This window comes from Pseudonaja textilis, chromosome 1 (assembly GCF_049901715.1).
Source record: "Pseudonaja textilis isolate UNSWEBS1 chromosome 1, rPseTex1.2, whole genome shotgun sequence".
Classification (NCBI taxonomy): Eukaryota; Metazoa; Chordata; class Lepidosauria; order Squamata; family Elapidae; genus Pseudonaja; species Pseudonaja textilis.
The window spans coordinates 49,429,421-49,454,338 of record NC_141990.1 but is presented as its reverse complement, the minus strand read 5'-3'; the positions used below and the strand labels follow the sequence as shown (position 1 = coordinate 49,454,338).

Below are 24,918 nucleotides of genomic sequence, written 5' to 3'. Positions count from 1 at the left end.
CCCCACCTCCATATTGCAAAGTCATATTTTCATCTGTTAAAATAAGTGGGGTGCCCATGAAGCCACACTTCAGGATATCATCTACTAAGAATTAAAACTGTTAAAATAGACTAGCATCAAATTATAAAAATGAAGCATCAAGGAAACATGCACAATTAAAAGCTATGCCATTATGCCTTTGGTGACAATTCTACATATGGGAGTAAATCCCATACATGGGAGTAAATCTAATGAACTCAATCCGAATAGAGCTGGAAGGGATCTTGGAGGTTTTCTAGTCCAGCCCTTGCTCAAGCAGGAGATCTTATACCATTTCAGACAAGTGGCTGTCCAGTCTCTTCTTAAAATCTCCAGTAATGAAGCACCTACAACTTCTGAAGACAAGCTATTCCACTGGTTAATTGTCCTCCCTGTTAGGAAGTTTCTCCTGAATTCCAGGTTGCTTCCCTCTTTGATTAGTTTCCACCCACTGCCCTCTGGTGTTTTGGAAAATAAGTTAACCCCACCTTCTCAAATACTGGAATACTGCTATCATGTTCCCTCTAACCTTCTTTTCTCCAGACTAGCCAAACACAAATCCTGCAACCATTCTTCATTGGTTTTAACCACCAGGCCTTTAATCGTCTTAATTGCTCTTCTTTGCATTTTTTCTAAAATCTCAGTATCTTTTTTGTAATGTGGTGACCAAAACCAGATACAGTATTCCAGGTGTGTGGCCTTACTAAGGCTTTATAAAGCAGTTCTAATATTTCTTGTGATTATGATTCTATGTCTCTGTTTATACAATCAAGGATTGTATTAGCTTTTTTGTCTGCTGTTGCATGCTTCTAGCTCATGTTGAAGTGATTGTCCACTAGGAGTCCAAGGTCCTTCTTGAGCTTTTAGTCTAGATAATCAATATCCCATTTCCAAAAGGCTGTTATCAAAACTGTATGCTTTTTGAGAGATACTTCTCATTTCTAAAAGCAGCCTAACATGAAAAACAAATATGACATGAAACTCTACTGCATGGGAAAAACCATCATATTTGAAAACAATGTAGATATGGATAGGGTAACTTGTTTCATTCCTACAGATGCATGCACTTTCCTCTAGTGTAATGTGAGAATGTACACGTGCACTGATGCATTTTGCTTCTGAAAACATAGAAGCCTGGATGCAAAAGAAATATTTCTACCTGGAAATTATTCTGAAGTATATCAAGAAAGCAGAGGATAGGTGCACAGCTGATACTTACAATGGTATTTAGAGGAATGGTCAACCTGTAGGAGTTGCCACTGATATCCCCCATAATGCCCCTCTTGTTTGGAAACAGAGACATTTGGCTCAACTTTCTTGAAGAGAGAATGTTATGCAAATTCAGTATGAGAATTATTATGTTCTTCTATCTAACCCAATTACAAATAAAAGGAAAAAAGTGTATGTGGGGGGAAGTGTATTAAACAGAGAGAGGAAGGGGGAGAGAAAGGAACAGAGAGGAATGGTCTTCTGGATATATAAGCTGTATATCTAATGTATCCACTTCCATATTATATAGCTAATCAATTTATGTAAGCCACCTAGAGTTGGTTTTGGTGAGATGGACAGCATAGAAGTTTGATAAATACATAATAATATAATAGACTTAACTATAGCAAAGAATCAATGTTTATAGCATACCTGACAGTGTTATCTCCCCATTCTCATCTCATTTTTAATTGGAGAACCAAGGCTGATCCCTAGCTCATAACTCCTAGGAATCCAGAGTGAATCAGTGATAATGCTTCCCTCAACCACACTATCAGAAAGAAATTTAGAATTATTAGATATATTCAGAGAATGAAGTATCTGCATTGCAGCTGCATTTGTAATCTTCTTATCTGGTGCAAACTCCTACTGAACCATTCCGGTCATTTAAATTATGTCCAAATAAAGGTCACTTTAAAAAAAAGGATTGTACAACAGTCTACAAGCAACTACGACATTCTCTCTTATCAGTCCACTTTTTGTAAACCTACAATCTTAGGCCTCCATTTGAGAATCACTCCCTCTTAAATCTAAAAAATGTGTCCACAGCGAGTGGACAGGCAGTCAAAAGTGTCTATAGGCAATTCACTTAATTTCTCATTAAGAGCAGAACATAAAAGCAGAATTATACTTGGCAAAAAGAGGCAAATTATATGTCATGGTGATTAGAAGAGACACAACAGTCTTCATTCTTCTTCAATCATACCTTCCAAGAATATTGGGATTTCAAATTTTTGGCCATACTGTCCAGAAATTAAAAAGCTGAAATCCAATAATCTGGATACCAGATTCTGGGCTGATTTAATCTAAGATACTATTAATCTATTTGACTATAGAAAATTGTTGTTCACCTACAGATATTACTGGCATACTTTAAACAGGGCTAACAAATCTAGGGTATCAGGGATTCTTTTCAGCTCTAGACTCAAAGAAAACCATAACACTACCAAATATTTTTCATGGACCTATTCACAGCCAGTACCCAGATGACACTGAAATTTTGCATTCTACTATATAAAGTTAGTACTAGGTACAAAGGTATTATTTTAAACACTGGGGAAGAAAATATCTTCTATCTAAAATTTTAAGCTTCAAATTTTTTGGAAGAGTGAAATTCTATGGATGATATCTTTAACAAAAATTAAACTGTATTCATTATTAAAGGAATGTTTGTACAGGCAGCTGAAAGACTGGCAGTGCCAGGATCTAAATTTTCTGTCCATTAGCCAGATAAGGTTAATGTAGCCGAGTGGAATTGCTTGCTTTTATTTATTTATTTATTTATTGTGGGGTTTTTTCACTTTTTTTCTATGTTGTGTATGTGTTTGTTCGTTACTTTAGTTGTATATTCAACAAAGTTTTTTTTAAAAAAAGGTTAATGTAGTCATAATGTTTTGTTGAATATTTTAATCCCAACCTGAGAAATCACATCATCTATCGGAAAGAATCAATTTTTATATTAGCTTAGCTATTGGCCTCGCTGGAGAAGAGCCTGCCAAATTGTAACTGTAATGAACCAGTTTCCAAATGAACCAATTTGTGATATGGACCATATACAAGTCTTAGTGGGACTATGATTTGCCAATAAATTCCAAAGCTTGCTTGATCTTTCCAGGTTGTGATTATGACATTAGCTGAACAAAGCATTCTCCTGAACAAAAAAATGAAAAAAATGTTTTCAATATGCATAAGCTACTGGAGCTTGTGATAAATATATATTTTTCTGAATATTTTATGACTGTAAACTACTTGGGAGCCTTTTTGATTATTGAAGATGGTGTATACAATAATTTTTTGGGATATATAATTATACTGAATAAAGGAAAAACAACAGCATTGGGAAAAAGGAAACAACAGGGATTTGTTTCACTGAATGAACATCACAGTCAAATACGCTTAAGCTTTTCTTGAGAAATTTGCTGTTTTATATATACCATTCTCTTCAAGGCCAGGTTACGTTTAGTTTCATCTACAGATTTGCATTAGTGGTCTCTGGATAATTCTTTGATAATGTCCCAAAATACATGATAAGCTTAATTCAGTTTTCCTTATCGTTGAAAAGGAACATCATTTGCTTCCATCTTCCACCAGCTACAAAATTGGAACGAAAGAAATTATTTGGTGATTGAATTACGAAATGCTCTGAATTTATGAAAATAATAGGAAAATATCAAGTCAGAATTTAAATTTAAATTTAATCTTAGAAGCACAAAAGGTATTTATAATATAGTATCTTCATTTTAAAACTTTAAACTGATTTATTTCCCAATCACTGACTTTATAAAACTGACTCTTGTGTAATGGAAACCCAGCTAACACATATCTCCCCATTACATTCTGTCCCTTAATACAGATGATATTGATTACAAAAATAACACTCTAGATGTTTCCGACTATAAATTCCATGGTATGTAATTACTGGGATGCTGCTTAGGGATTGCAGAACTGTCACTCAAAACGCCTGAAAGATACTAGAGAAATTTCAGCACAGTTCAAGTTACTCATCACAGATTATACTATAACATAGACTGATATTTTTTTCCCTGAAAAATGCCCAATGCTTTAAACTGAATTGGGATTCAGTATGTATTTAATAAATATAATTAATGTGTGTATTTTTTTTAGATTCTGCAAAAATTTCAAAATCGAAGTTGTTTTACTTGCCCAGAGGTTTTGATCAAGTTAAAGGGAAGAATCAAGAAATTACATCTAACTCATATTCAAAATGCATTTGTAAAGACATTTTTCAGAATATATGCAAATACTTTTAAAACCTGCAATTCTGCATTTATTCACTTTTTTATATTTTAATATAAATATAGAAAAATAGGAAAAATATATTCATTTTGGAAATTCCAAACAGTTAAATTCTAGGTACATATATATAAATCTAATTCAACTGTTCTTCACATTTCCTGCTTTCTTGTCTTCTACAAATGAGAAGACTTTAATAGGCTAGGAACAAAGGGAAACATCACAAGTTCTAGTTAACTAGATTTTGGCATTATTGTTTATGTGCCATCAAGCTGAATCTTATCAAATCTTAACTGCACAGATTGGTTCCCCCCTCCCCATGATAATCTTTTCCTGTGTCTTCCTCTTGCATATATAACAATGAAAAAGCTTTAAGGCACTTCTGATTATAGAAATAAGTAAAGTTGCACTTGAGTGTCAAATAAAAATGTATCTTTAGGTCTCATGATTTTCAAGAAGTTCTGGGAGCGCCATCACTTGAGATTTTCATGAGGAGATTGGACTGCCACCTGTCAGAAATGGTATAAGGTCTCCCACTTGGGCGGGGGGTTGGACTAGATGACCTACAAGATGACCCCTTCCAACTCTGATTATCTGTTAATCAATGTTCCCGAACTTCAAGCTTTTCGGGAATTAAGTACAGGTATTCCTCCGACTTATGACCACAATTGACCCCTAAATTTATGTTGATAAGTGAGAAATTTGTTAAGTGAGTTTTGCCCCATTTTGTGACTTTTCCTGCCACATTTGTTAAATGAATCACTGCAGTTATTAAGTTAGGAACATGGCTGTTAAGTGAATCTGGCTTCCCCATTGACTTTGCTTGTCAGAAGGTCACAAAAGAGGATCACTGGGACAGTGCAACTGTCATAAATGTGCACCAGTTCTCAAGCATCCGGATCACGTGACCGTGGTATTGGTGCCATGTTCGTAAGTGGGAAAAATGGTCAAAAATCACTTTTTTCAATTCTGCTAATTCTTTGATTGTTTCCTTGTTAAAATTTACTGGCTTCTAACATTTCAGAAGCCGATACGTTTGCATATTAAGTTGCATTTACATGTAGAACAGAGTTAGTATTATGGCAATTAGCACAGGATAGTTTATATTTTATTGTACTTTACATACCTGATACAGATAAGAAATAAGAATTCTAGCTTCATTTACTTATATATGTCCTCATTCCTAGCTGTATTCAATATGCTCAGGATATAAATGTTTAAACATGCACATATACATTTAGAACATTTATGTAATTGTTTTAAAAAATTATATGAGCCCATCCTAAACGATATGCCTGGAATAAGTTGAATTTGCCCATCCAAAGAAGATTTTCAGATAAGAAAGAAAGAAAAGAAGATCCTTTCCAGCAACAAGCATTTTTTTTACCTTGGAGGAAGAAAAAAGTCTTCTACAGAAGTCATAAGGTTTGGCAAGGATAAAGAAATATTTTGATAAACCATTAATTATATGAAAAGCAAAACCTTTGGATGTAGTTCAAAAAAACAATTACTCCCATCTGATCCCACTAAATCTGCAGAAAGTGCTACAGATTTTAAAGTAGCATGAAGAAGTATTTCACACACTAAAGAACTTCTCTGGAAGCTATGCAGGACAACAGATAACAGAAACACCCAATCTGATGAATAGAAACAGATAGCCAGAGATGGGATTTATGAAAGAACAAGGTGATAAGACGAACTTCAAACTTCAGGATATGGCAGAAGACAAAAATAATAATATTTATTGTGACCCACTTTTGGATTAATTTACTGCAGAAAGAAAGCAGAAAGAAAGTCTTCAAACTCCAATGATAAAAAGTTGGGTTCAATAATCAAATCCTTGCCTCTTGTTAAATAATATGAAACCAGCGTTAAATTTATTTCTTAACCAGCTGAAAGATAGAAATAAAAGAGGAACTAAACCAATGTCATGAGCCATATAGCAAAAGTTCTCCAGAACTGGATTAATTCCCAGAATGGATGGAATTGAGAAGTTGCGGTAAATAATGGCTAAAAAAGAAAGTGAAAAAAATATTCATTAAGAATTATCACAGAGACTAAAGCTTCCTTGGGATATATGTGATGTAAAATATTGAATTGTATATGCCCACCCAATTGTATAATCTTATTAAGCTGAAGCAAAAAGGAAATCAGTTATTAGGTAAATTACAGTTTCTGGCACCCAAATTTGCAGAGGGAAGAAGAATCAAAAGATCCAATTGATTTTGTCATACAAAAAAACAAATGTAACTCATGTCATAAGTATTAAATTTCACAGATAGAAAGCTCAATATACTTTCCTTTTATTTGAAATATTTTTTTTGTTTATAATAGAATAACAGAGTTGGATGGGACCTTGGAGGTCTTCTAGTCCAACTCCCTGCTTAGGCAGAAACCGTATTTTATCAGTACTTCTATATGCATGTGATAGATGGATGCACTAAGTCATAACTTCTCCACCCGGGAAGTTTGATCAGGTTTTATTATATTTTATCCATCTCTAGCTTCTCCATTAACTCACAATTTATCAACATAGTAATAGAAAACTTGACAGAAAGGTATTTTGTTCTCTTTTTATACTGTGATGCAATCTGTAATAATGTTAGGCATACAGTTTATCCTTATATTATTTTCTTTAGAAGAGCAGTTGTATCATGATGTTGTCATTATTCTATTTTTTAAAAAATAAACTGGATTTATTTAAGAACATATAGGTGAGACCTAACTTTCTTATCAATAATGAATTTTTTAAAAATATCGTAATTATAACTTAGGTGTAGTTCATATTGTTGTTTCAATCCATGGGAATTTCAACATGCTTTTCAAAAGTGGCTTTACAAAGAACACATGACAAACCCTCTCAACTGACACATGACAAACACATGACAAGGTTTTTCAAACTGAAGTCTTTCTTGCTGGTACAATAAAATGCTTAGTTAACTTCAGTGGCCTGACTTCTTCTGCCTACTACTGAGTACCAAGTTCAAGCATGAATACAAATATTCATTATAAATATACACTTTCTGAAATTTTATTTTGTCAGACTCTGTACCCTGCTCTCTTTAAAATCTGGGGCTCATCTGACATTTTAATCATGCATTTCTCTTGGATGTATTTCTGTAACATCTATATCTACATTATTATAATTAAGCAAGAATGGGTAACAAAATGGGAACTAGATCTGTAGTATACAACTTTTAATAAAAATTAATTAAACATTGCAGCTAGAACTACATCTCAGTTCAGAGTAATGTTATTAATGGTCTTTTTTAATTCAACCCCATATTATACAGAATATCAATGATATTAATGACGGGCCAATGAAACAAATTGTAGAATTTTGTAAGATAAAATATTTCCCCAACCTGTTCTTTCAGGTTTTTAGTAGCATTACAGCTATTTCTCGACTTACAATCACAATTGGGATCAGAATTTCAGTCACTAAGCAATGCAGATGTTAAGGGAGTAATCACATGACCAGATCTGGCTTCACACAATGTGTAAACCTGATCATTGTGAACATAGTTTCTCCCGAGGTCAGGCTGGTCCCAACCCTATTGGCTTTCCAGAAGGCCCTTTAAAGCATAGCTTTGTCAAGTAGCTTGGAAATCCCATGACAAAGCAGAACCTGACAGATGGTAGTATGACAGTTAATGGAATAAACGGAATAAACACCCTGTATGTATGTTTTCCTGCCATTTTGTTTTTTTATTTTTAATTTAAATTGATACTTTTACTGGGTTGTTATATATTTCTATTATTACTATGAATACATCCCAGAGTCACTATATGAGATGGACGATATAAAAATGTGAGTAAACAAACAAATAAATGTGTCCAGAGGACAAAAGCCCCATGTGAGAAGCAGAGAGAGGTAACCAGGGGACCAAAATGGTTGCATAGGTTTAAAACAAGATTGTTATGGAATAAATATCTATTTTCCTTCTTTAATCTCAATTGGAGACTCTTTGGGTCATGTAAATATGCAATTGGTATATAGTGCCAATTCAGTAATATCTTCGCAAATAAATTAAGCTGGAAAAATTAAGATATTAAACAGAAAAATGCTTTTTTAAAAAAAATCAGTTGCAGATAGGCAACAATACTGAATATATTTGGCTCTTCTTTAAGGCTCATAACAAGCACTTTGATCTGAAAATGGGAACCAGATGAGAAGTTTATTTACAGTATTCAAAGTAAGAACTAATCAATATAGATTCCAAAATTTTCCTTGATTCTAAAGCAACTGCTGAAAAAAAAATCAAACCAGTTATCTTGAACATTTACTCAATATCTTTTGAACCCATGAGCCAATGCACAGCCTCTCTCAATATCTTTTGAATCCATGAGCCCGTCTTTCTCTCTCTCTCTCCCTCCCTCTGTCTCTCTCTCTGTCTCTCTCTCTCTCACACACATGTACACACACACACAAGTTTTCAGATGAAGGGGAATATCACATACACAAAGTCTACAACAGTTTTTGAATTAATTAATGGCATAATGCCAATTTACATATTTCTGCTGCTTTTGTATATGATTCAGAGCATTCCTGGCAAATGTAAAAAGATAACTTTGATTTCTGCAGACTAACATCAGCAACTGCCCACTTTACATTTCTCCACACAGGTATTTGCCCAAAGACGCTGGAGCTACTCATAGAACCCACACGGTGACAAAAACCCTAGTTACATAGTTATTTGAGATCTTTGGCGCAAAGGGAACTGGGTGTTCTAATTGTAACAGAAAATTTCCTTTCAAAAGTAATGCTTACTTGTTGAGTTTTTCTTTAATTTGCCTATAAAAATACATTTTAAAGTGATGTATTTAAAAAGTGTACTTTATTTCCTTTTCCATTCCTTCCTTCTCTTCTAGCTTGTTCTAGCAGAAATATTAGGTTACTTTACCTTTTCAAAAACATTATTCTGATGCTCCCAGCCTATACTGAAAACTGGTTACTCTCCTAGGAACTAAAAGAAATAGTCAGGCCACTACTTTTCATTTTAGGAACAGTATCACTAGCACACATGGTAAGACATTTATCACATAGTGTCATTTCAGACACAAAGCCCAGATTCATAATGAGGAAAACTTGGGATAACAAAAACAGGTTCTCTAAAAAGACTTAGAAAGGTTCAAAAGTTCCCCTAGCCCAAATTCTGCAGGTTTTCCAAAGGAACACAGACATTAAAATAAGTATAGGTACATAACATATAGTCACAATCCCTAATTCAATGTTGCATTTCTCTTAACTGTACTTTATAACATAGAAGAGTGGAATGCCATCTGTTGTGTGAATTATTCTTTATATTTACTGTTTAAAATAAACTACTGCTATGTCACAGGATGAACATCAACCAATAGCATATCCATTTAAGCAAAGTAGGAGGGCTAACTTTTTCAAGCACTCTCTGTAAGAGTATTAAAATAAGACTAATGCCTTGACTAGCTCTATATAGCCACGTGGAGGCCAATGCAACATAGTAATCTGATTGCAGAAACAGCAAGTTGAGGTTACTGACTACACTTTAAAGAAATATAAAGAATAAAAGAAGTGATTGATTTGTATGTATATTTTTTAAAGGATGGAATTAACAAAATGATGAGCTCAGGCTCAGAACTCCTCCTGGGTAAACACTTAACATGTTATAGTCTTGTCCAGGTTATAAGCTTTCGTGAGACTTCTGAAATCTTTTGTTCAATTTGATATAGGATGAGACAGTACGAAGTATAAATCATTTGACTCCCACGAGTCACTTCTTAAGAGTTCAATTTGATTAGAAACAGATTACTCAAGCATGCCTTTAGATCTGTTTTCAAGAGCACAAATACACACTCTTACCCCCTTGGCAATTCTCTGAAGGCACCTCTCCATTTCTCTGCCTTTGGTAACATCTGGCTCCACTCTGTATATCATTTCCCACTCCCGCTTTTTATCAAGCTGCATCATAAATATTGTTATGTGGAAAAGAATTAGGCATTTTAAAATGTGGCGTAATATATAGGTTTTTTTTTAAAAAAAGTAAAGTTGATAAATCATATAGAACAATATTAGAGGAGGACAGAGGGGATACAACTATGCTTTACTTCCATAGGGTCATGCAACACATCAAGGTCAATGGAGTGAATTTTCATATAATGGGTTCACCCATGAGTCTTTCCAATTGCATTAGCACCAAGGAAGCTTTTCCAAACACTGAAATGAATTATTCAAAATACAACTCGTCCCTCAACCAAAGAAAACAACCACTTCACAACTGAAAGTTTAATCTGGCATTTGGGTGCTCAACTAGACAAATGAATCTTTGTTCTACATACAACCAAACCAAAGAGTAGAGCCTTGCTTATGCAACAGTATGGCATCCACTTCCCTCTTGACAAAAATTAATCTGGGCACATTATTTCATTCGAAGTGCAAGGATGACATAGAAGGGAATATGAGAATAGCTTCTGACAATAAACACAGATTCAGTACGGTCCCCTATCTATTATTAATATTTATTTACTTAGAAAATTTACATTGCCATTTACTCACACATGGCGACTCAAGGCAGCTTACAAGAATATAAAAATACCATATGAAATAAATAATAATAATAAAAATAATAAAATAATACAATATGAATGCCATCATGACAGCAACTCTTTAAGTAACAATATAGGCATTTGCTACACGGAGGATTTGGCAGTTACTCAAAGTGTTTAATGCACCATCAAGCAAACTGTATCTTCTAGATTATCAAAGTATGTCTGACATGTATTTAATAGCAAATATCTAATGAAAAATCAGTCTTTTTCAACCATAAACCCATAAAAATATCCTTTTAAACTGTCATCCCAGAAAGATAAATACTTCTGTAAGAGACAATTATTTATTTTATTTATTTTATTTGGTTTGTCAATTGCTTACAAGATAGTAGGTATAAGTAAAAACAACGTTATGAATACATGGATACATATAAGAAAAATAAAAGAAACAATAGGACAGGGATGGTAGGCATGTTGGTACGCTTATGCACACCCCCTACAGACCTCTTAGGAAAGGGGTGAGATCAATAGTAGAAAGTCTAAGGTTAAAGTTTTTGGTGTTTGGGGAAGAAACCACAGAGTCAGGTAGAGTATTCCACACATTGACCACTCTGTTACTGAAGTTGTATTTCCTGTTTGTATCTATTGTGTGCTCTTGTGTTGTTATGGTTGAAGCTGAAGTATTCATTGACAGGTAAGTCATTGCAATGTATGATTTTTATATACCATACTTAGATCAGACCGAAGATGGCGTAATTCAAGCTTTTCTAGGTCTAGAATTTCAAGTCTGGTGGCATAAGCTATTCTACAATGAGTAGAGGAGTAGAGAACTCTTCTTGTGAAATATTTCTGGACTTTCTCAACTGTGCTAATATTAGATATGTAAAGTGGGTTCCAGACTGATGAGCTGTATTTGACTATTGGTCTAGCAAATGTTTTGTATACTCTAGTTAGTAGTGTGATATTACCAGAGAAAAAGCTACGTAGGATTAGGCTAACAACTCTTAATGCCTTTTTGGCTATGTAGCTACAGTAGGCTCTAGCATTTAGATCATTAGAGATGAGTATTCCAAGGTCCTTTACAGACCTTGGATCATCAACAAAGTCTTGACTATTCAGCTTGTATTTTATTTTCTGATTTTATTTGCCAATATGTAAGACAGAGCATTTATTTGTTGAGATTTGAAGTAGCCATTTGTTTGACCATTCTCATACATAGTCAAGGTCTTTTTGAAGGGTAGCAGTATTGTCTGTGGTGTTGAATAGCTTTACATCATCAATGAAGAGAACACAGTTTCTCTTAATATGATCACAGAGGTCATTTATGTAGAGTATGAAAAGAGTTGGTCCTAGATCACTGCTTGGGAGACACTGCTGTTGACAGGTACAGAATTTGATAGGATGCTCCCAATTTTGACCATTTGTTGTCTGTTTGACAGGAATGCTTCTATCCAGTTATGCAGATGTCCAGAGATACCATAAGATTTTAGTTTTAGGAATAGTTTGTCGTGTACCACTGAATCAAAGGCTTTACAGAAGTCTATGTAGATTGCGTCTATTGTTTTGCCCTGATCGAGTTGTGTAGTCCATATGTAAGAGTTGCAGATTGCAGGATAGTTTTTTTCTGAAACCAAATTGTTTATTAGAGAGTAGGTTGTTTGTCTCTAAGTGGAGGATAATGGATTGGTTAATAATTGATCCCATGACTTTACAGGTGATGCAACATAAAGAGATTGGCCTGTAATTTTCAACTAGGCTGGGGTCTCCCTTTTTGAAGATGGGAATGACCGTGGCTTGTAACCATAGTTTTGGCAAGGAGCTGGTCCTGAAACATTTTTCAAAGATTATGCTTAAAGGTTTGGCTATGGCAGTGGATAGCTTTTTTAAGTAGTAGGCATGTATTCCGTCCGGTCCAATGATAGAGATGGTTTTAGATTGCGTAGTGCTTTTTCAACATTGTCTACTGTAAAATCTATATGTATTAGATCACTGTATCACATGTATTAATCTGTGGTTCAACTAGGAAATACTGGGCATTGCTGTTTACAAATACTGAGCCAAAGAATGTGTTAAAGAGGTTGGCTTTAATAGTGTCATCATTGCAGTCTTTACCATTAGGTCCTTTCAGGGGTGGGATGGACCTTGAGTCTTTTAGTTTGTTGTTTACAAAATTGAAGAAAGCGCAGGTGGAATTGGTGCGTAGAAGGTTTTCCTCTTGTTTAATGTGATAATTGGTGCATTCAGTCTTTATCTGGTGGCATAAATTTTTGTATTGGCTTTTGAAGTTGGCAATGTGGCCAGATTTGTTTTTCCGCCAAAGTGATCTCTTTTTGGATTGAAGCTTTCTTATTGTTATGGGTAATCTTTTTTTTCTGGTTTTTGGAGTTGTTATTGGTACATATAGTTTGATGACTCTTGACTTCAAGTAAAAATATGTTGTAATGGTCTTCAACACTATTGCATCCAGTGAATAGAAATTGCCAATCAAGAGATGAGAGATCATTGTCTATAAATCATATTCTTTCAGGCCAAGCTATCTTTAAGGAGAGAGCAATGTTATTAACATTTTGTTATGGGGAAATGAAGCTTTACTCCCTATCTGTCACATTTTTAATTGCCTCACCACACAGCCCCTCTGTCATTTTGTGTAGAACATATGGCACCTTGCTTAGTTAGGTCTTAAAGCTCTTTAAGAACATTAGAGATTAAAATGTTTAATTTACAGAGTTTCAGCATTACATTCTTATTGTATTAAAAAAAAAGATCCAAGTCTAAAGGACTACACTGGCCTAAACTGAACAATCTGTGAAAACAATACTATTTGTTCTATTTGGTGCATCATTCCACTTGAGATTAGATTAATCCTAATTTTGCTGGCCTTCTGAAAGGGCTTGAAAACATGGTTTTGCCATCTGGGCATGGGATCCAGTATTGCTAAGGAAACAGAACGTGTTCTGCAGATTTTTAATGGTTTTTAAAATAATTTTTAAATGATTTTATTATGCTTTTGGTTATTTTGTTGTATTGTTTTTGTGTGTTTAAATATGTATGCCTCTCAAAGGCATGCATCTGAAATGGACAGCTATGTAAATTTATCAAATAAAAATAAATACTCAGTTAGAATAGCATCAATAGTTAGTATGAAAGTCAGCGTTATCAAGCACACACTGTGGAACATCAAGTTTTGGATTTTACTTTAGAATGATAAGTCAGGAAAATGAATATACAAACGTTTTATGATATTTATGTAGGGAAAGTAGATGTAATTAATTTCTTTGCCACAGAATGATATTATGGCATCAAAAATCATTACGTGATAGTAAATGTATAGATGAGCTTTGCAGTGATAAACTGAACTAATGTACCCATAAGTAGGACTGGCATTTTTCAAGAGCACAAAGAGGCTAATTAAATTCAGAAGGCATACATCACCACAGCCATAACACACTTAATTGGATCATGGGGACAGTTAATATGTTGTGCAAGCACTCTAACTGAGCCAAGACAACTGACACAGTTAAAACTAATTAAGGATTTGTTTGGGACTAAAGTAATTTCTCTTGGTCAGGAGAATGTTTTGAAAAGTACATAGCAACAACTCTCTACTACAACATGCTGCTACTGAAGCAAGCCATTTAAATGTAATTAAACAATTAAATTTATCTCGAACAATTTTTGAGACTGGAAACCATTCCACCAGAACAGCCAATTCTAAAATACTTATTAGGACAGCCTCTCCCAGCATGTCAGCTTCCGGAGGTAGGGAGTTATAGTTTCTCTGTAACCACAGCTGTCAATGGATTATGGGAATTCTTATTCAACAGCACAAATGGAAACTATTGCATAAAAAAAATCTACTGCACTTTTACACTACTGAACTTCACTCGCAATTTTAAAAGATCTCTGGGCAATGTTCAGATAAGAAGTAGCTTTCAAGTTAAAAATATAAAACAACAAAAAATAAAATCACTAATTAGTGCTATAGTTTGCTTCTTGCAGGTAGCCTTTGCTTAATGGCCAATCACTTAGCAACCGATCAAAGTTACGAAAGATTTCCCCCAAAAGGAACTTATGACCTGGTTCCAGAATTCTGCCTGTATACAGCACTCTTCCACATGATTGCATTTTGGGCACTTGGAAACTGGCTCACATTTACAGCCAGTTGAAAAGTTTGTTGGTCCCATGGCACAATTTACAACATTATTTTTTTGCTGAAAACTAGCCTTTTTGGCCAGTTTCCAGCCAAAAAAAAAAAAAAAGCCCTTAGGAATACATTGACTTGGTTAATGACTGCACTGTCTCCTTTATGACTGCAATGTTTGCTTGATGACCATGAAATTTGCCAGACCATGGTCATAGAACTGCAAGAAAAAAGGTCAGAAAATCAGGTTGGTCATGTGATTGCCTAGACCTATGACCATTATGATTTAAAATTCCAGGCTCCATTAGTTTTAAGTTGAGGTCTACCAATAGTTCCTAAATCCCTGAAACTTCCTTATATTCTCAGAGGTATAATATGACTGATATTACCATCCGTGAATTTTTTGTGTTTTTGGCATTTCCACAATTATTACTTTGATTGCCACTGCCTTAAAATATTTAACTACATTACTGACAGAAGGTGCAAGCTGAAACATTGAAGTAAGCATTTTTAATGCTGATCTAAAATTCTCCAATTATGTTCAAAGTAACAGACATGTAATAAAAATGCCGTTTTGAAATCAGCCTCTTTTCTGAAAAATATAGGGAAAAGAAGTCAGTACAGTGATAGTGCCTACCTTCTAAAATAGTGTTTCTATATAATATGTAAGTTACAAGGAGTCTCTTAAAAATGTAGCACTATGGCACTATGAATGTAAAGTAAATAAATAAGATATATTTCAAATATTTGTTAAATGTTTATACATGAATTATATTTTTAACTAACAGCAATATCTTCATGTTTCTAACGTCAATAGTACTAAGTGATTGCAATAGCTGTAATTATTCAATTTCTTTCTCTTCCTGGATTGGGTTATCTTACCTTTGGAAATCTTTTTATTAAGTGCAACTAAGTGTTATGTATCCAGAGTTTTATGTTCATTGTTATCTTCTCTGTTAATTCTTCAAGTCATCAAATATAAAGTTATTTTCTGCAACATCTTGGCTCCATTCTCATCCTAAAGGAAAAGACATGCTCAGTTCCTTATTATTTTGCGTAAGCACATCCTTAACACAGAAAACAATTTTGTTCCAACTATGTAAGAAGTTAATTGAATTCAAAGACCTGGCTGCATTAAGTATAGGATGCATAATTTTAAGATAATTATTAGAATATCTTTTGTGCATTGCAAACAATTTTTCCCATAATAAAAAAATAAATAATATTTTTTAAAAATTATTAACATTTTAGGCAATTGCAGGACATTAGGGGAAAGTGTTGGGTTTTTTTAAAAGAAATAAAACTACGACACTGACCTCTAGTGTTGGAATTTGGAAATGAAGTTGAAATGAGCAGGATTTTATGCAATCCAATTCAGTAATTACATCTCAAGTGAGCACTTGTTCTAGTTAGGAGGCAATTTCCAAGCAAGACTGGGCAGTGCTTTCTCTACATAGAAAATTTAAGACTATAGTTATCATATCTACTATATACCATTGCTTATTTCTACATGTCTCTCCCAGAAGAGTTCAGAGAAGCGTACAAACTGAGGTCTACAAAATTAGGGCAAGTTTTTTAAAAAATGAAACAGTACAGTATTTGAGTCAACCAAATAAAACCCTTGGGAGTTATTTCCAACATTAGTATCTTATAACTTAATTTGTACTTCTGGTTGTAGTATGTCCCCAATGGAACAATGATCAGGGCCTCTCCTGGGAATCTTAATGACTGTTGGAGAGTACACTTTTTAAATACCTTGATGGAAAGCAGCACAGCCATCAAACATACTAGCCAGAGATTAGGAAGCTAAAGGGCAACACAACCAGAGGAGTTCATAAAAGAGAAGGCGAATTCTAAATGCCTAGAGCCTAGCCTGGGTTTAAGAAAAATATTGATGTAAAACAAGCTATAAAAACCTTTTTTTATCACATTATACAGAGCAAAAATTTGTTCTGCTCCAATCTATTTAGCCATTCAATGAATTCCTGATGTCCACAGTTCTTTCCTGGTTTTCCTTGACTTTGACATGCCTCCTGGCATACTTCAGCAACCACTTCTTTCTTTAAACTTCTGATATTATAATAAAAGAAAGCATATCCAGTCTTGAAATCTACAGTCCAAAATTAACCAACTTTAACTAAATTAACTAATTTTTGCACACCAGTTATTGAAGTACAAATACATCTAGTAGAATGAATTCAACTTCTTTCTGTTTACTGCTTTTTTTCCCCTTCTTCTTTTTCTATAACCCTTCTATCTCGAATTTAGTTTGCATGGACCAAAGAGTGCTTGTGTTATGAAGGCATATTGGTAGAATTATGTGAGATTGGAGGAAATTGGCAAAACACAATAAATTTCTGACATGAACATGTAAAATGATTTATAGCAATTCCAGCATGTCAGAGGTCTCAATTTCCTGCACACTTAAGTTGTAAGAGACATGTAACAGGCAAGACAATTGTAGTGCTATTCTTTTAAATTTTAAATAACTCAAGGTGGCAAGCATACCTAACACTCTTTTTTCCTCCTGTTTTATTTCCCCTGCAAGAACTCATGAGGTGAGTTGGGCTGAGAGAATGAATGGCTCAAAGTCACCCAGTTGATTTTCACGCCAAGGCAGGAAATTCAGAATTTCTTGGTTTCTAGCCTAATGCTTTAGCCACTGGACCAAACAAGCTCTTTTAGTTTTTTAGTTTTAGTGACATGCAGAACATTGAGTACATTCTCATGAGATGCCTCAAGTATTCTGCCTGTACTAATTTGTCTTTGTCATTAAAGAAAAACAAAGAATTTTGCTAAATTCTTTGTTCAGCCAAGTGAAAATCATCAGATAATTGTGCATTATGTTTTCACTTCAGTCTTCCAAAATGGGTGGTCATAATAAATGTAAATGTTAATAGACTAACTCAGTTATAATAACTGACCCCAAAAGTGCTTTTTCAAAAGACAACTAAATTTTGTTTTTCCTTGAAGACATTTTGCTTCTCATCCAAGAAACTTCTTCAGCTCTGACCGAATGGTGGAGGATGGGCGGATTTATGAAGAGTTTATTGAAGGAGGATTTATTCCTAAAAAAAAACAACCCACTTCTAGTAGCCTTTTCAAAAAGACTTTTGGGACAACATGACCTGAATGACTGAGAATACAGACACTTGTAATAACTGACATTAGAAATTTATATAAACTTATAACTGACATTAGAAATTTATATAAATGTATAACATTGCAAATTTTTGCCAAAATGTCAGAATTATCTATTGACATTAAATACAATAAGGCTAGAAAGCTTGTCGTCTTTCAGATATTTTTGGATTATTTTTCCCTATTGATTGCCCATTCTGATTGAGTTGATGACAGAAGTGATCTGTCTTGTGGTTTGTACATTTTATATTTATCTCTTTATTTTAATAATAATTTATAACACATTTTAAAATAAGTTTTAATCCCCAGGCAATATGTTAAGAAACCTTTGATCTTATATAAAGAGGATGCTATCCCATGTAATTACAGAGTTACATGCTGCATTCATTTTAGATGTCTGTTGAACCACATATGTTGTAATGTATTTTACAAGTATAGAATAGAATTTCTATGTTACTGTGTTATGTTCATTTCCCAATATTGTATTTTATGTATTTATGCCCAGACTGCATCTAGCTCCATGTGATGTTCAGTTCAGTTTAAAAGAATTTATTACATAAGAAAATAAAAATAAGACATTGACACTTTTCCCAATTTGCAACTCTCTCTTAGAAAATCAATAAGATAAAACATTTGCTTCGGTCACATCGGTATACAAAGATTTACAAAGTGATATTTAATGTCTTTAGGTATTCTTTTATTTGCTGATCTATGATTGACTAAAGATTGCTTGCTTGCTTGCTTGCTTGCTTGCTTGGTACTTATCTATTTATTTCTTAAATCATAAATGTCCCGGCAGGAATAAAAGAGCCCTTGTGTTGTTGTGTGTAGTGTAAAGGCATAATAAATCAGAATCAGCAAATAAGTAATAAGAAATAGCATTCTGTCTCAATGTAAGATTGAATGTTTTGCCTTATTGAAAAAGTGGCAAAATTACAAAAAGTTCTATACAAATAAGAGACATTTCAATGCAGCACTCCAGGAATGGCTAATATAGGGTGAATAGAGAGAATGTCAAATTGAAACATACTATTTAACAGAAAATACAGAAAAAAAAATTATTTTTTTATCTGTACATTGTAAATTATGAATATAAAGAGTTGAGCTTCCATATTAATGCAAAAAAAACAAAACCCAACTGAAATAAGTCACTTGAAGAAAAGACTAATATATTTGTGGTTTGTGGTTTTTTGTTTTGCTTGGAGCAGAGATGGATAAGAAGAAACATGAAAAAAGTTAGAATGGATTCACAATATTTGGCGGGCGAGGACTAAACTTAGTGTGACAACTTTCTGGGAAGCATGCAACCTCTGATTTTTTGATTGAGTTTGGTCAAGAGTGGGACTAAGAAGCTTTTGGGAGACCATTTGCTTTCACCCAACTTTGGGGATTAAAGCTGAAGGGAGAGGGAACTATTATTGGCTGCGGGAGGTGGCCCGTTCCTGGTATTTATAATTAGATATGATATGAAAATAAGGATAGTTTTTCTCCCCTTCTCACAATATTAGATCTATTGGGAGATTCAGATTCCAAACAAGGACATATTATGACTTAAATTATTTATAGCCATTAGATGTGGAAATGGTCCTTCATTTAGGTGGCTTAAAAACAGGCTTAAACATTCCTTATTATTTATTAAATGTTTATGCCATCCATCTTCCATATAGAACACTGAAATGTTTAACAGAGAAAGTAAAATGTTTTTTTTTCTGCCATAGGTGTTATTATTGGTGTAATGGAAAACCATTTTTTAAAAATGGTTTTATTGTTTTATGTTGCATTCTTACCTAGGTACTTCAGAAAAGAACTCTGTTAAATATGTAAAAGACATGATAGAAGCTATACAGTGAATGTTTCAGCTTTAGAAGAGGCAATCCTTTTGAAGTGTGCATCTGATAACCTTTCAAACATATAGATTCTGAATTTCAAATATTTGAAGGGCTGCCACAGATGATAACATTTCTTGCTCGGGAATTCCAAATTGCAGGACATCATCATAATCCAAAGATTAGAAAAGAAACTGAGCAGATTTCTGACAGGATTTTGTTCCAGTAGGCAGACACTACATCACATAGTTAAATGTTTGTTTTTACAAAACTCTTTCTTTACAAATGTCCTGCAAATAGTAATTACTAATACTAACTTTCAACACCACATTGATTTGTTTTATATATACAGCAGAACACAAGTGCTTAGAAAGCCTTAAAAAAAACCAGACAAAGATAACATAGCATAGACTTTATGACATCATTCCCCAACAAAAAAAGAAAAGAAAGGGAAAGCAGCATCTCTTGTTTTAGGATTGTGACAAATATCAGAAAATATCCAGATCCCTTTCTCAAAATAATTATAAAAGGTTTGTGGGAAATCTGCTTGATGGAATCTTGGAGAGGCTGATTTGCATTTGGTTTTCAGAAGTGGGTCTTCCTTTATATTCTCTGAACAAATCCATGCCATCTAGCTACATAATGGATTCTCTCCTTTTTCATTTCCCCATGTTAGCGTTTTTATTGCAAATAGGGTTCTAAATCTTGCTGTAGAAAAGAAAATTGTAGGGTATGGAAGTATGTGTTCAAAGGAAGCTATCAATAACATTAGTTATGAAAACCTGATCATAAGTGTTTTTAGTCTATTAGCCATTCGGCTTTATTTATGTCCTCTTTTCCACTAGAGTTTGGAGCCAGTTATTTAGGAGATGAAATTTGGAAGGGAAATGGTGCACAGTGATATAAAACATGGACATAGTCCTTATGCTAAAAACAAACAAACAAACCTCTCTTTCTTTTTTTAAAGAAAGAATAAAGTATTAACCCTGGTCTTCTCTTTGTTTTTTCTGGCAACATTGAAGCAATGTTAAAAATCCAAAGTTGCTAAAGGAGAAGGTAGTTCACAAAAGAAATCTTCTCTTCTTTTTCAACAGATGCAAAACATTTCCCTAGAACTGGGAGATCTATAAGCACTCTGAGTTGAGCTTTACACAGTGAAATGAGGGTTAGAGGAAGTGCCATAATCAGAATTTAGTTCCATGTGCATGATGGCTTCTCCCCGCCCCGCTGTTCTGCAAGAAACATTTCATAATTTTGGCAGTTCATAATTTTTGACAAGAATTTTGAGGGGGTGGGGCTTTGGCTCGCAAGAGGTTATAGATTCCCATGAGCCTGGCTAGTGGTGTTGATAAAGCAACCTACAGTAGCCCCATAGTAAGATAGGTAGCAAATAAATTTAACCAATAAATAAACAATAAATTCATCCAGTTCAATCTTCCTAGGAGAAATTATTAATGGCCATACTCTAGGGAGATGTAGAGGGCATGGGGAATAGAAGGATGAGGCAAAGATCAGACAAGTAGGGACTGAGCCCACTCCAAGAACCTTATTTGAGTAAACATCTCAGGCAAGACCCTCCCTTATTCATTCAAAGATAAAGGGTGGAAGAGGAGAGCACATTCAGACTTCCAAGATTTTGTGATTATAAATGTAAAAATAGTTTTATATCAGATTCCATTTATAGGAGAGAATTCTGAAAGTAACAAAGTCCCAGGGTATAAAGGGTATTATAACAATAATTAGCACTGTGTATTGTATCTGGAAGCCTATTGGTAGCTAATGCAGTGCTCCCAATATATGTGTCATCTGCAGGCAAGGCTGCATTCTTTGTGAATTACATTTTTCAAAGTGTCTTCAGTGTAAAACAAGGGTCTTCAAACTGTTCAAAAACTGTTGTAGACTTCAACTCCCAGAATTCCTGAGCTAACATGACTGGAGGAAGAATTCTGGGAGTTGAATTCCACAAGTCTTAAAGCTGTCAAGTTTGAAGACCCCTGGTGTAAAATGCATTACAGTAAACACAAGGACAGAATGAAAAGGGTAGCAATTATTTTGCCATTTCCAAAATGGCCACAACTGCTATATCAGCCCAAATAAGGCAAAGGCTCTTTTGGCCACAACTACCTGCTGTTTAAGCAGAAGCCACAGGTCTAAAAGGACTCTTAAATTACAGTTCTGCTCCCTTCAAGGGGAACATGACTTTGTTCATAGTTAAAATTGGAAAAATTGTGGAGCTGAATGGTTTTTGGATGAACAACTGTTATGTTTTTCTGGGCATGACCATGTTTTATCCTATCCAGCCTCTCACACCCTCCATGCATCAAGTCAGGTCTATTGAACTAATTGCCTAACCCAGGGTAGAGACGTATAAGTGGATATAATTCTATTTCACCCCAAACAAATGAATGGGTTCTACTAGCAGAGGAGAGAGGATGAAGCCATGAGGCACTCCACTAGTGTGAGGCTAGGATGCCTTTTGCCCTTTCTAACTATTGAACTGCTCCTTTAGGGTGGAGTAAAACCACTGGCACATAGTAACACAACACCCAACCTTTGCAACTCTTCCCAAAGTGTTCCATTGCCAGTACAAAGAAATGTAGCAAAATCAGCGGGACCATACTATCTCCATTCAGAGCCTGTCGCAGGTCATCCACAAGAGTGACGAATAAAAGAGTATCTCATCTTTGATCCTTGATGGCAAAAATTGTCCCAAAATTGTCCAACACTGCATTTTTAGGATGGAATTTATGCCATTTCCTTCAATGCAGTTAGTATCATCTACTCATTCTCTCCCCAATTGTACTTGGAAATTGTACTTGAAAGTTGTTTCTCTAATAGTAACAGAAAACTTTCATTTCATAATAAAGAAGGTGTATTGCTGTAAAATAAGGAAATGAATTGACTATTTGAGAAGGGTAGGGAGGAAGAAAAAAAAAATCTCCAAAAACACCTCAGTGGGTCTATAGGAGTAAAGTTATTTATGGAAGCAATGCACAATAATACTTTCTATAGACTAGATAGTCTTTATTAACTTTGCTTTCTATAATAGAAGAATTCAAATGAAGAAAGTAAGCTCATACTTGAAAGTCATATTTTGAATAATGTTCTTAAATTAATTATATTATCTTGACTTAGTGCTGTGTTCTCTCTGGGGACTAAAACTGCGAGAGAGCCTTTAAGGCAGGTGTTTTTTAAGTTTCAGAGACCCTTCTCAATGAACTCTGATTTGTATCCTCTTCAGGAGGCACAGATCTACAATACTCTCCCTAGAGTTTGCCTTCTGCCTTGCAACTTGAATGTTATCCAAATTATTTGAAATAGCAGGATCAATTAATTGCAAATTAATATAAAACTAGAATAAACAATTTATCAGTGTGATACTATCTTGATTATATCCATTGAGCTGGAAAAAAATGTCCCTTGCTACTTATTATGTTGATGAATTACTATATGATATCAGATATGTGAAGGCATAGCAATTCTTAGTTGGTGTAGGATTTTAGCAACACCGAGAACAAATCTGCTTTCTTCTGGGACATAATAGAGAAGGCAGATCTTCTAGAAATGATGAGACAGCTTTCTCCTGTTGAGACAAATAAGGAGAAAAAAAATTCTATTTTTCACCTTATTTGTCACTCTCATTCTATTTCTTTCTCTTTTTGCTCTCACCCAACCAATCAAGGGACACATTATTCTTGCCAACAGTCTGAAATGATCACTTTTTGAATTGGATGAAAGGCCATTAGTTGCATAAAATAGATAGGGCTTAGTAAAAGAGATGCTTATTCACAAAAGAAATACAGTATAGCTCAAAACTAAAGGAGGCAGATCACTTCTTTCCTTTCTTGGAGTACCCAGCCAGAAGCTGGTCTTTTTCTTTAACACATCATTGCCCTCATAGTTTGGCTCTCATTACAAAGTGGTAACTTGATGCTACTTCTTTTCATTCTACCTCTTCCATCTCTGCAGTGTTAGAGGACAGCACATGATGGATTTATGAATCTAAATTGAGGTTATTACTATGTCTGCTAATAGAGAACGTTCCTGTGATGAAATTAAGCTTGAAAGACAAGTTGTGTTACAGAGGAGTATTTATTTAGCATCTGCCCCAGAGATTTTTGTTCCTTTATTATTTTTAATGCAACTCTGAAACTGTCACTTGATTCTATTGCAGTGGTGGCTAACCTTTTTGGGCTCCTGTGTCGAAAATTGCGTGTCCACATGTGCACACTCACTCATGTGCCAAAATCCAGAAGGCAATGTGCACAGGCCCCCCACGCCCCCTGTGCATGCGTGTGCGATCCCCCCCTTTTGGCCCATTTGAGGCCTTTTTTTGGCCTCCCAGAGACTCAAGGGAAGCCTCTGCAGCCTTTGCAGACTGAAAAAGGGCCTGTTTTGTCACTTCTGGTATTTCCGGAAATACAGAAAGTGATAAAACAGGTCTGTTTTTCGGCCTGCAAAGGCTGCAGAGGCTTGCCTCAAGCCTCTGGAAGGCCAAAGAAGGCCTCAAACAGGCCAAAAATCAGCTGGGAGGTGTGCACATGTACAGTGAGGTAAGTTTGGCTGGGGCTCGCATGCCCGCACAAATAGCTCTGTGTGTGACCTGTTGCATGCGTGCAATAGGTTCGCCATCATTGTTCTATTGAATACATGGTCCTCAACTTATAACCATTTGTTTAGCAACACAGTGACATTTGTACTCAAAAAAAGTGACTTACAATGGTGCTTGCACTTAAAACTTAAAACATACCCATGACTGCATGTTTGAAATTTGATTGCCTAGCAACCATCATGTATTTATGACACTTGCAGCACCACAGAGTCATGTGATCACCATTTTCAACCCTTCTGGCTTCTAACAAGCAAAGTCAATGGGGGAAGCTGAATTCACAACAATTGCATGATTCAGTTAACAATTGCAGAGATTTGCATAACAAAGGTGGCAAAAAAGGTTGTAAAATCAGTCCTGACTCACTTAATGCCTGTTTTGCCTAGCAACAGAAATATTGGTCCCAATTGTGGTCG

The 24,918-nt window shown here is 34.7% G+C and overlaps 1 long non-coding RNA gene across 1 annotated transcript in view; it reads right to left on the bottom strand.

Annotated features, from left to right (window-relative positions):
• Window positions 1–2,905: 2,905 nt before the first annotated feature.
• The window catches only part of LOC113433268 (uncharacterized), a 39,337-nt gene continuing 17,324 nt past the window's right edge, over window positions 2,906–24,918 (bottom strand). Inside the window, exons 2-3 of the long non-coding RNA XR_003373635.2 lie at window positions 15,809–15,944; window positions 2,906–3,597 (exon numbers count right to left, since the gene is read on the bottom strand). This is a non-coding gene — a long non-coding RNA (uncharacterized LOC113433268). The remainder of the gene's footprint in view (window positions 3,598–15,808; window positions 15,945–24,918) is intronic.